This window comes from Oncorhynchus mykiss, chromosome 18, assembly GCF_013265735.2.
Source record: "Oncorhynchus mykiss isolate Arlee chromosome 18, USDA_OmykA_1.1, whole genome shotgun sequence".
NCBI classification, from domain to species: Eukaryota; Metazoa; Chordata; class Actinopteri; order Salmoniformes; family Salmonidae; genus Oncorhynchus; species Oncorhynchus mykiss.
Window position 1 is genome coordinate 65,436,979 of NC_048582.1, and position 10,000 is coordinate 65,446,978.

The 10,000-nt window shown below is 45.2% G+C and overlaps 1 pseudogene; it reads left to right on the forward strand.

Moving 5' to 3' along the window:
• LOC118941005 overlaps nucleotides 1–6,515 on the forward strand; it is a 15,494-nt pseudogene extending 8,979 nt beyond the window's left edge.
• The last annotated feature ends 3,485 nt before the right edge of the window (nucleotides 6,516–10,000 follow it).

Below are 10,000 nucleotides of genomic sequence, written 5' to 3' on the forward strand. Positions count from 1 at the left end.
TATCTGTTTCATTAACATACTGCCCAGTTGACCTGTTTCATTAACGTACTGCCCAGTTTACCTGTTTCATTAACGTACTGCCCAGTTTACCTGTTTCATTAACGTACTGCCCAGTTGACCTGTTTCATTAACGTACTGCCCAGTTTACCTGTTTCATTAACGTACTGCCCAGTTTATCTGTTTCATTAACATACTGCCCAGTTTATCTGTTTCATTAACATACTGCCCAGTTGACCTGTTTCATTAATGTACTGCCCAGTTGACCTGTTTCATTAACATACTGCCCAGTTTATCTGTTTCATTAACATACTGCCCAGTTGACCTGTTTCATTAACGTACTGCCCAGTTGACCTGTTTCATTAACATACTGCCCAGTTTATCTGTTTCATTAACATACTGCCCAGTTGACCTGTTTCATTAACATACTGCCCAGTTGACCTGTTTCATTAACATACTGCCCAGTTTATCTGTTTCATTAACATACTGCCCAGTTTATCTGTTTCATTAACATACTGCCCAGTTGACCTGTTTCATTAACGTACTGCCCAGTTTACCTGTTTCATTAACGTACTGCCCAGTTTATCTGTTTCATTAACGTACTGCCCAGTTTATCTGTTTCATTAACGTACTGCCCAGTTTACCTGTTTCATTAACCTACTGCCCAGTTTACCTGTTTCATTAACGTACTGCCCAGTTTATCTGTTTCATTAACGTACTGCCCAGTTGACCTGTTTCATTAACATACTGCACAGTTTCATCCGCTTGACATATTCCCAAGGTATCTACTTGTTAGTATAATTCCCTGTTGATTCAGTGGTCACTGAGGAGCAGTGGGATTTGTTCAGCTCTAGGAGGAGGCAATAAATCTAAGTGGTTTTAACGGTTTTCCTCCTCTTCTGAGGAGGAGTAGGAAGGACCGGACCAATATGCAGCGTGGTAAGTGTTCGTCATTTTATTAAACTCAACTGAACACTACAATACAAAGTAACAAGAAGAACAACCGAAACAGATCCGTCTGATAACTATAACAAACACAGAAAACAACTACCCACAACCCATAGTGGGAAAACAGGCTGCCTAAGTATGGTTCTCAATCAGAGACAACGATTGACAGCTGCCTCTGATTGGGAACCATACCAGGCCAAACATAGAAATACAAAACATAGAACAAAAACATAGACTGCCCGCCCCAACTGACGCCCTGACCAAACTAAAACAGACATAAAAAAGGAACTAAGGTCAGGACGTGAGAGTGGTACAATATGCTACTTAATCATATTATCACTGTATGATTATATTCTAAAGCAAATAAAAATGTCTCACTGCAGGTTGACACACACACACACACACACACACACACACACACACACACACCATAGAATTCCTTACAATGGCACCGGCACTTTTTCTCAAGTAAAAAAAAAAAATGGAATGAGTATGAAGCATTCAAACATTTGGGGAAGTATTGCTTAAATAAACAATGGGAAGGGGGATGGGAGGATACGCCACAAAGAGGGAGGTCTTTTATTGCAAAGGTTGATTGTTCTCGAAGTTTAAACAATGTGCGCTCAGGCCATCGTGGACTGGCATTCTAATAACAAACAATCCTCCTTACACAACCTGGGTTGTTGGGAAGTGGAGGAGGCTGGGGTTTAGCAGAGGAGACTGGGGTTTAGCAGAGAAGGCTAGGGTTTAGCGGAGGAGGCTAGGGTTTAGCGGAGGAGGCTGGGGATTAGCGGAGGAGGCTGGGGTTTAGCGGAGGAGGCTGGGGATTAGCGGAGGAGGCTGTGGTTTAGCAGAGGAGGCTGGGGTTTAGCAGAAGAGGCTGGGGTGTAGCGGAGGAGGCTGGGGTTTAGCGGAGGAGGCTGGGATTTAGCGGAGGAGGCTGAGGTTTAGCGGAGGAGGCTAGGGTTTAGCGGAGGAGGCTGGGGATTAGCGGAGGAGGCTGGGGTTTAGCAGAGGAGGCTGGGGTTTAGCGGAGGACGCTGGGGTTTTGCAGAGGAGGCTGGGGTTTTGCAGAGGAGGCTGGGGATTAGCGGAGGAGGGTGGGGTTTAGCTGGAGGAGGCTGGGGTTTAGCAGAGGAGGCTGGGTTTAGCGGAGGAGGCTGGGGTTTAGTGGAGGAGGCTGGGGTTTAGCGGAGGAGGCTGGGGTTTAGTGGAGGAGGCTGGGGGTTAGCTGGAGGAGGCTGGGGTTTAAGCAGAGGAGGCTGGGGTTTAGCAGAGGAGGCTGGGGTTTAGTGGAGGAGGCTAGGGTCTAGCGAAGGAGGCTAGGATTTAGTGGAGGAGGCTGGGGATTAGCGGAGGAGGCTGTGGTTTAGGGGAAGAGGCTAGGATTTAGCGGAGGAGGCTGGGGTTTAGAGGAGGAGGCTAGGATTTAGTGGAGGAGGCTAGGGTTTAGCGGAGGAAGCTAGGGTTTATTGGAGGAGGCTAGGGTTGACTAGTCCTATGGGTCCTGGACAAAACGAATGCACTAGTGAACAGGTTGCCATTTGTGACATAGCCTATCTGCCTGGGCGACATTGGATCCCAATAACAGGAACTCCACAGCAGCTCCTGCAACCCAGCAGATAGGAACCAACACTCAGGCTGTATGAGTCTGAGACCAGAGACTGTCCTTACTGTATGAGGTTAGGATACTCTATGATTAGTTTATTTTCTCATGCATGGAGAATTTAAAGAGACAATCTTTAATTCTTTAATTCGCTAGAAGACTCCTGATATGTCCAGGAGTGATAAGTATATTTTTTTGTCTTTATCTGTTGTTATCTAGTAGTCTTTTTGCTAGCTAGGGCCATCTACTTTAAGTGCTACCTGTCTTCCCAGTAGCATACTTGGTGTGTGAACCGCTGTCTGCTCATAATTTACAGATGATTGTTGACACATCAATCAGGATTAAGGTGCAGTGCAAATTGTGACTGATGTTGTTTTTGTAATCTGTGGCTGTATTGGAGGGGGAGTGGTTTATCCTCTCTAGGGCAATTAACAATTACTGTTAATACTTCAGTCTCCCCTGTTTTCTCAGCAAGCAGCAGTGTCAGCGGCGGTCTTGTTGCCAAAACTAAGACGGTTCTGCTGAGTTGTTCTGCAGGACGGAAAGAGAGGAAGACTCCACTCTCTCACTTGACTCTCTTACCTAGTTATTTTCTGATGATCTCATTTGGCTCTTTTGTAGCATTGGCTATCACTTCCTGAACATGTGAACTGTACCAACCAACCTATAAATAACGGTCAATTGAGCATTCTTGAACACATACAGTGGCTTGGAAAAGTATTCCCCCCTTGGCATTTTTCCTATTTTGTTGCCTTACAACCTGGAATTCACACACCCAAAGTCAGTACTTTGTAGAGCTACCTTTTGCAGCAATTACAGCTGCACGTCTCTTGGGGTATGTCTATAAGCTTGGCACATCTAGCCACTGGGATCCTTGCCCATTCTTCAGGGCAAAACTGCTCCAGCTCTATCAAGTTGGATGGGTTCCCCTGGTGTACAGCAATCTTTGTCAAACCACAGATTCTCAATTGGATTGAGAATCTGAGAATCCAAGACATTTAAATGTTTCCCCTTAAACCACTCAAGTGTTGCTTTAGCAGGATGCTTAGAGTTATTGTCTGGCTGGAAGGTGAACCTCCGTCCCAGTCTCAAATCTATTGAGGACTGAAACAGGTTTTCCACAAGAATTTCCCTGTATTTAGCGCCATTCATCATTCCTTCAATTCTGACCAGTTTCCCAGACTGATGCTGCCACCACCATGCTTCACTGTGGGGATAGTGTTCTCAGGGTGATGAGAGGTGTTGGGTTTGCGCCAGACATTACATTTTCCTTGATGGTCAAAAAGCTAAATTTTAGCCTCATCTAACCAGAGTACCTCCTTCCATATGTTTGGGGAGTCTCCCACATGCCTTTTGGCGAACACCAAACATCTTTGCTTATTTTTTTCTTTAAGTAATGGCTTTTTATTCTGGCCAGTCTTCCGTAAAGCCCAACTCTGTGGAGTGTACAGCTTAAAGTGGTCCTATGGACAGATACTCCAAACTCCGCTGTGGTATTTGGAAGCTCCTTCAGGGTTATCTTTGGTCTCTTTGTTGCCTCTCTGATGAATTCCCTCCTTGCCTGGTCCGTGAGTTTTGGTGGGCGGCCCTCTCTTGGCAGGTTTGTTGTGGTGCCAGATTCTTATCATTTTTAATAATGGATTTAATGGTGCTCCGTGGGATGTTCAAAGTTTCTGATATTTTTTTATAACCCAACCCTGATCTGTACTTCTCCACAACTTTGTCCCTGACATGTTTGGAAAGGTTCTTGGTCTTCATGGTGCCGCTTGCTTGGTGGTGCACCTTGCCTAGTGGTGTTGCAAACTCTGGGGCCTTTCAGAACAGGTGTATATGTACTGAGATCATGTAACAGATCATGTGACACATAGATTGCACACAGGTGGACTTTATTTAACTAATTATATGACTTCTGAAGGTAATTGGTTGCACCAGATGTTATTTATGGGCGTCATAGTAAAGGGGGTGACAATTTATGCACACACCACTTTACCATTTTTTTATTTCTTTATTTAATTTTTTATTTAATTTTTTCCAATTTGGACAATTTTGTGTTTGTCCATTACATGAAATACAAATAAATATCAATTTAATTACAGGTTGCAGTGCAACAAAATAGGAAAAATGCCAAGAGGGTTGAATACTTTTGCAAGGCACTATATGTGTGTGTTTTCTATACCTGTTCGCTCCTCTCCCTGTAGGCTTTACAGACGCTCCCCAACCCTTGGCAGCAACCCTTCTAATTTAGTGTACAATGCGCAAACAACCCATGTGGAATTCCTGGTCTCTGGCAGCTTTTGGAACTGCTGATCTGTGGCCAAGGACACCGAGTTCATCTCAGCCTCGGCTGCCCTTCAGTTGACTTCAGTAGACTTTTTGGCCCTGACTGAGACATGGATCACCCTAGAGAACACTGCTATTCCAGCTACTCTCTCTCCATCTGACTATGTGTTCAGTCATCTGGTCGTTGTGGCACAGGGCTTCTCATTTCTCCTAAGTGGAGATTCAATTTTTTCTCCCTCACTCACCTGTCCATTTCAATTTCATGCTGTCACTGTCTCTTGTCCAATCAAGCCTAAAACTACTTTGTTTCCTTTTCTGTCTCCCTCTCCTCCAACGATAGCTACTCATCCCCTACCCTGTTGAGTTCACTGGTCCTACTCACACAGAACTACCTACACCTTTCACTTTTTATCTCAAATCTTTCCAGATGAAATCCTACGACTACTAAGGTCCAGCCGCCAAACAACCTTCCAGCTCAACCCCCCTTCTCCAGACCATCTCTGGAGACCTTCTCTCATTCCTCACTTCCCTCATCAACTCTTCCCTGACCACTGGCTGCATCCCTTCAGACTTCACAATGGCCCGAGCTGCTCCCCTCCTCAAGAAACCAACACTTGACCCCTCTGACATCAAAAACTACAGACTGATATCCCTTTTTAACCAGTAACCTTCAAGACGGGTCACTCAACCGAGACTGCTCTTCTCTGTGTCACAGAGGCTCTCCACGTTGCCAAAGATGGGTCACTCATCCTCGTAGATCTATCCACTTCCTTCTATAGCGTGAAGCATCAGATCCTCCTCTCCGCTCTCTCAGGGCTAGGCATCTCAGGCTCTGCACACTCTTGGATCGCTTCCTACCTGGCAGGTCGCTCCAGGTGACGTGGAGAGAATCTGTGTCTGCACCACGTGCTCTCACTACTGGTGTTCCCCAAGGTTTGGTTCTAGGCCCTCTCCTTTTCTCTCTACACACCAAGTCATTCAGCCCATCATATCCTCACATGGTCTCTCCTATCATTGCTATGTGGATGACACTAGTATAATTTTTTCCCCTTCTGACACCCAGATAGCGGCATGCATCCCGGGGAAGGCCTGCCTGCTCCAAGACCTCTACATCACAGTTGACAACCCCACGGTGTCCCCCTCCCAGGATGCAAAGAACCTTGGTGTGACTCTGGACACCACCCTGTCGTTCTTTGCAAATATCAAAGCAGTGACTACAGGTTCATGCTCTACAACGTACGTAGAGTACGACCCTACCTCACACAGGATGCAGCACAGGTCCTAATCCAGGTGTTTGTCATTTCCTGTTTGGACAACTATAAATCACTGATTGCCTGCACTCCTCAATTCTGCCATCAAACTCTTGCAACTTATCCAGAACGCTGCAGCCCGCCTGATGTTCAAACTTCCAAAGTTCTTCCATGTAACCCCGCTTCGCTGCACACTCCACTGGCTTCCAGCCGAAGCTCGCATCCACTACAAGAACATGGTACTTGCCTACGGAGCAGCAAGAGGGACTGCTCCTCCCCACTTTCAGGATCTGCTTAAACCCTGCCACCTCTGGTCTCCTGGCCTTCCCACCCGTACTGGAGGGCAGCTGTCCAAGCTCTTCTCTGTCCTGGCACCCCAATGGTGGAACCAGCTTCCCCCTGAAGTTAAGACAGCAGAGTCTATATTATCTTAAATAATCACACAGCATCCCCCTCTCACTCCAAAAATTAGCCTTTTGTGAACTAACACTAGCTCTGATAGCTACTTTATTAAGGAAAAATGTACTGACTTTGACTGTGATATGTGGTTGTCCCACCTAGCTATCTTAAGATGGATGCACTGTAAGTCATTCTGGATAACAGCCTCTCCCTTAAATGACAAAACTGTTTTGTAAAATGTACATCCATTAGGCTAGTCTCATCTGACACTGGAACCAGAGGGGGGTCTTGTTGCTGTTTCATGTGCAGTAAAACCTTCACTATTGGGGTTAGTGGTTGACAAGGAGTATTTGTCTCACTAATTGACAGAGAGTTTTTCCTATACACTTCAGTAACTCCTGATGCAATGGAAAACACAAGTCGACAGTTGCTGTAAGTATCTCTTGGAATTTCTAAATGTTTAAATCCCTCCATGTTGCCTGGACTTCCAGACATTTAACCATTCACCTCATAGGACCACACGTACAGGCATGTCTGTGTGGGCTTAAAGGTGAAGTCCTAATGCATGCGAGTTTTCCTTAAAGGTGAAGTCCTAATGCATGCGAGTTTTCCTTAAAGGTGAAGTCCTAATGCATGCGAGTTTTCCTTAAAGGTGAAGTCCTAATGCATGCGAGTTTTCCTTAAAGGTGAAGTCCTAATGCATGCGAGTTTTCCTTAAAGGTGAAGTCCTAATGCATGCGAGTTTTCCTTAAAGGTGAAGTCCTAATGCATGCGAGTTTTCCTTAAAGGTGAAGTCCTAATGCATGCGAGTTTTCCTTAAAGGTGAAGTCCTAATGCATGCGAGTTTTCCTTAAAGGTGAAGTCCTAATGCATGCGAGTTTTCCTTAAAGGTGAAGTCCTAATGCATGCGAGTTTTCCTTAAAGGTGAAGTCCTAATGCATGCGAGTTTTCCTTAAAGGTGAAGTCCTAATGCATGCGAGTTTTCCTTAAAGGTGAAGTCCTAATGCATGCAGGTTTTCCTTTTCCTTTTGATTGACTGTCTAGACTATCAGAATACTGTACTTCCCATTGTTTTGAATCCCAAGACAACTTCCATTCGGAGTCAAAGGATTGTCCTGTTGGTCTTCGAATGTGAAAATATTATATAAATGATAACCGATATTTGAAAAACAAATGAGATGGTTATTGACTTGTAGTATTTATGAGGAAGGGGGTGTTGAGGAACGAGGCGCCAGCCAGTGGCTTTATGTAATACAACTGACCTGACATTTGTTTTCCCATTGTGGTCAACTTAGTACATACACATCGTTCAGTAGACTAGACCAGCATACAGTAGGCCAGCATACAGTAGGCCAGCATACAGTAGGTCAGTATACAGTAGGCCAGTATACAGTAGACCAGTATACAGTAGGCCAGCATACAGTAGGCCAGCATACAGTAGGCCAGCATACAGTAGGTCAGTATACAGTAGGCCAGTATACAGTAGGCCAGTATACAGTAGACCAGCATACAGTAGGCCAGCATACAGTAGGCCAGCATACAGTAGGTCAGTATACAGTAGGCCAGTATACAGTAGACCAGTATACAGTAGGCCAGCATACAGTAGGCCAGCATACAGTAGGCCAGCATACAGTAGGTCAGTATACAGTAGGCCAGTATACAGTAGACCAGTATACAGTAGACCAGCATACAGTAGGACAGCATACAGTAGGACAGCATACAGTATGCCAGTATACAGTAGGCCAGCATACAGTAGGCCAGCATATAGTAGGCCAGCATACAGTAGACAGCATACAGTAGGCCAGCATACAGTAGACCAGTATACAGTAGGCCAGCATACAGTAGACCAGCATACAGTAGGCCAGCATACAGTAGGCCAGCATACAGTAGACCAGCATACAGTAGGCCAGCATATAGTAGGCCAGCATACAGTAGACAGCATACAGTAGGCCAGCATACAGTAGACCAGTATACAGTAGGCCAGCATACAGTAGACCAGCATACAGTAGGCCAGCATACAGTAGGCCAGTATACAGTAGGCCAGTATACAGTAGGCCAGCATACAGTAGGCCAGTATACAGTAGGCCAGCATATAGTAGGCCAGTATACAGTAGGCCAGTATACAGTAGGCCAGTATGCAGTAGGCCAGTATACAGTAGGCCAGCATACAGTAGGCCAGTATACAGTAGGCCAGCATATAGTAGGCCAGTATACAGTAGGCCAGCATACAGTAGGCCAGCATATAGTAGGCCAGTATACAGTAGGCCAGCATATAGTAGGTCAGTATACAGTAGGCCAGTATACAGTAGGCCAGTATACAGTAGGCCAGTATACAGTAGGCCAGTATACAGTAGGCCAGCATACAGTAGGCCAGTATACAGTAGGCCAGCATATAGTAGGCCAGCATATAGTAGGTCAGTATACAGTAGGCCAGCATACAGTAGGCCAGTATACAGTAGGCCAGTATACAGTAGGCCAGTATACAGTAGGCCAGTATACAGTAGGCCAGCATACAGTAGGCCAGTATACAGTAGGCCAGCATACAGTAGGCCAGCATACAGTAGGCCAGCATATAGTAGGTCAGTATACAGTAGACTAGGCCAGTATACAGTAGGTCAGTTTACAGTAGGTCAGTATACAGTAGACCAGTAGACCAGTATACAGTAGACTAGGCCAGTATACAGTAGGTCAGTATACAGTAGGTCAGTATACAGTAGACCAGTATACAGTAGACTAGGTCAGTATACAGTAGGCCAGTATACGGTAGGCTAGGTCAGTATACAGTAGGCCAGCATACAGTAGGCTAGCACACAGTAGGTCAGTATACAGTAGGCTAGCACACAGTAGGTCAGTATACAGTAGGCCAGTACACAGTAGGCCAGTACACAGCAAGTCAGTATTCAGTAGGCCAGTATACAGCAAGTCAGTATACAGTAGCCTAATCCAGTGTAACATAAGCCATGATATGATTTTGAATGGCATGGGTGCACATTTGATGCCGAAGGGAAGCGTTGAGTGTTGATCAACACCATGGCAACAGGGTTATTTTCCTTAGGTAAACCCGGTGGAATCATAGCTGGCACAAACAAACCTGCAATTGTGCACCAACTTGCTTCTCAAAGTCCGTGGCCTCGCAATCATCACAGATCTATATGAATTATTTTAACATATATAAATACAAGCTCTCACATGAAGCTCTTTCTCGTCCGCGGTGCTGGCCTGGCACCAAAATGACACCAGCAGAAATTGAGATCACTGGAGAAAAAAAAAAAATGAAAAAAAAAATAAATGAAAAAAAGTAATATGATAGGAAGGGTGTTGCTCTTTTCTGACATAATTGACATGTTCAAGTTGCCTGGGATTGAATTCAACATGTTGGTGGTTTGGATGTTTTATTGTAATAATGCCAATGGGGCATGGGTTGTTTGAGACAGAGAGGAGAATGGGTGTTGGTGGAGTGTAGCGTATCATTCAATACAGTAGTCAACAATGACAACCTGTTCAGAGCAACAGTGAAACT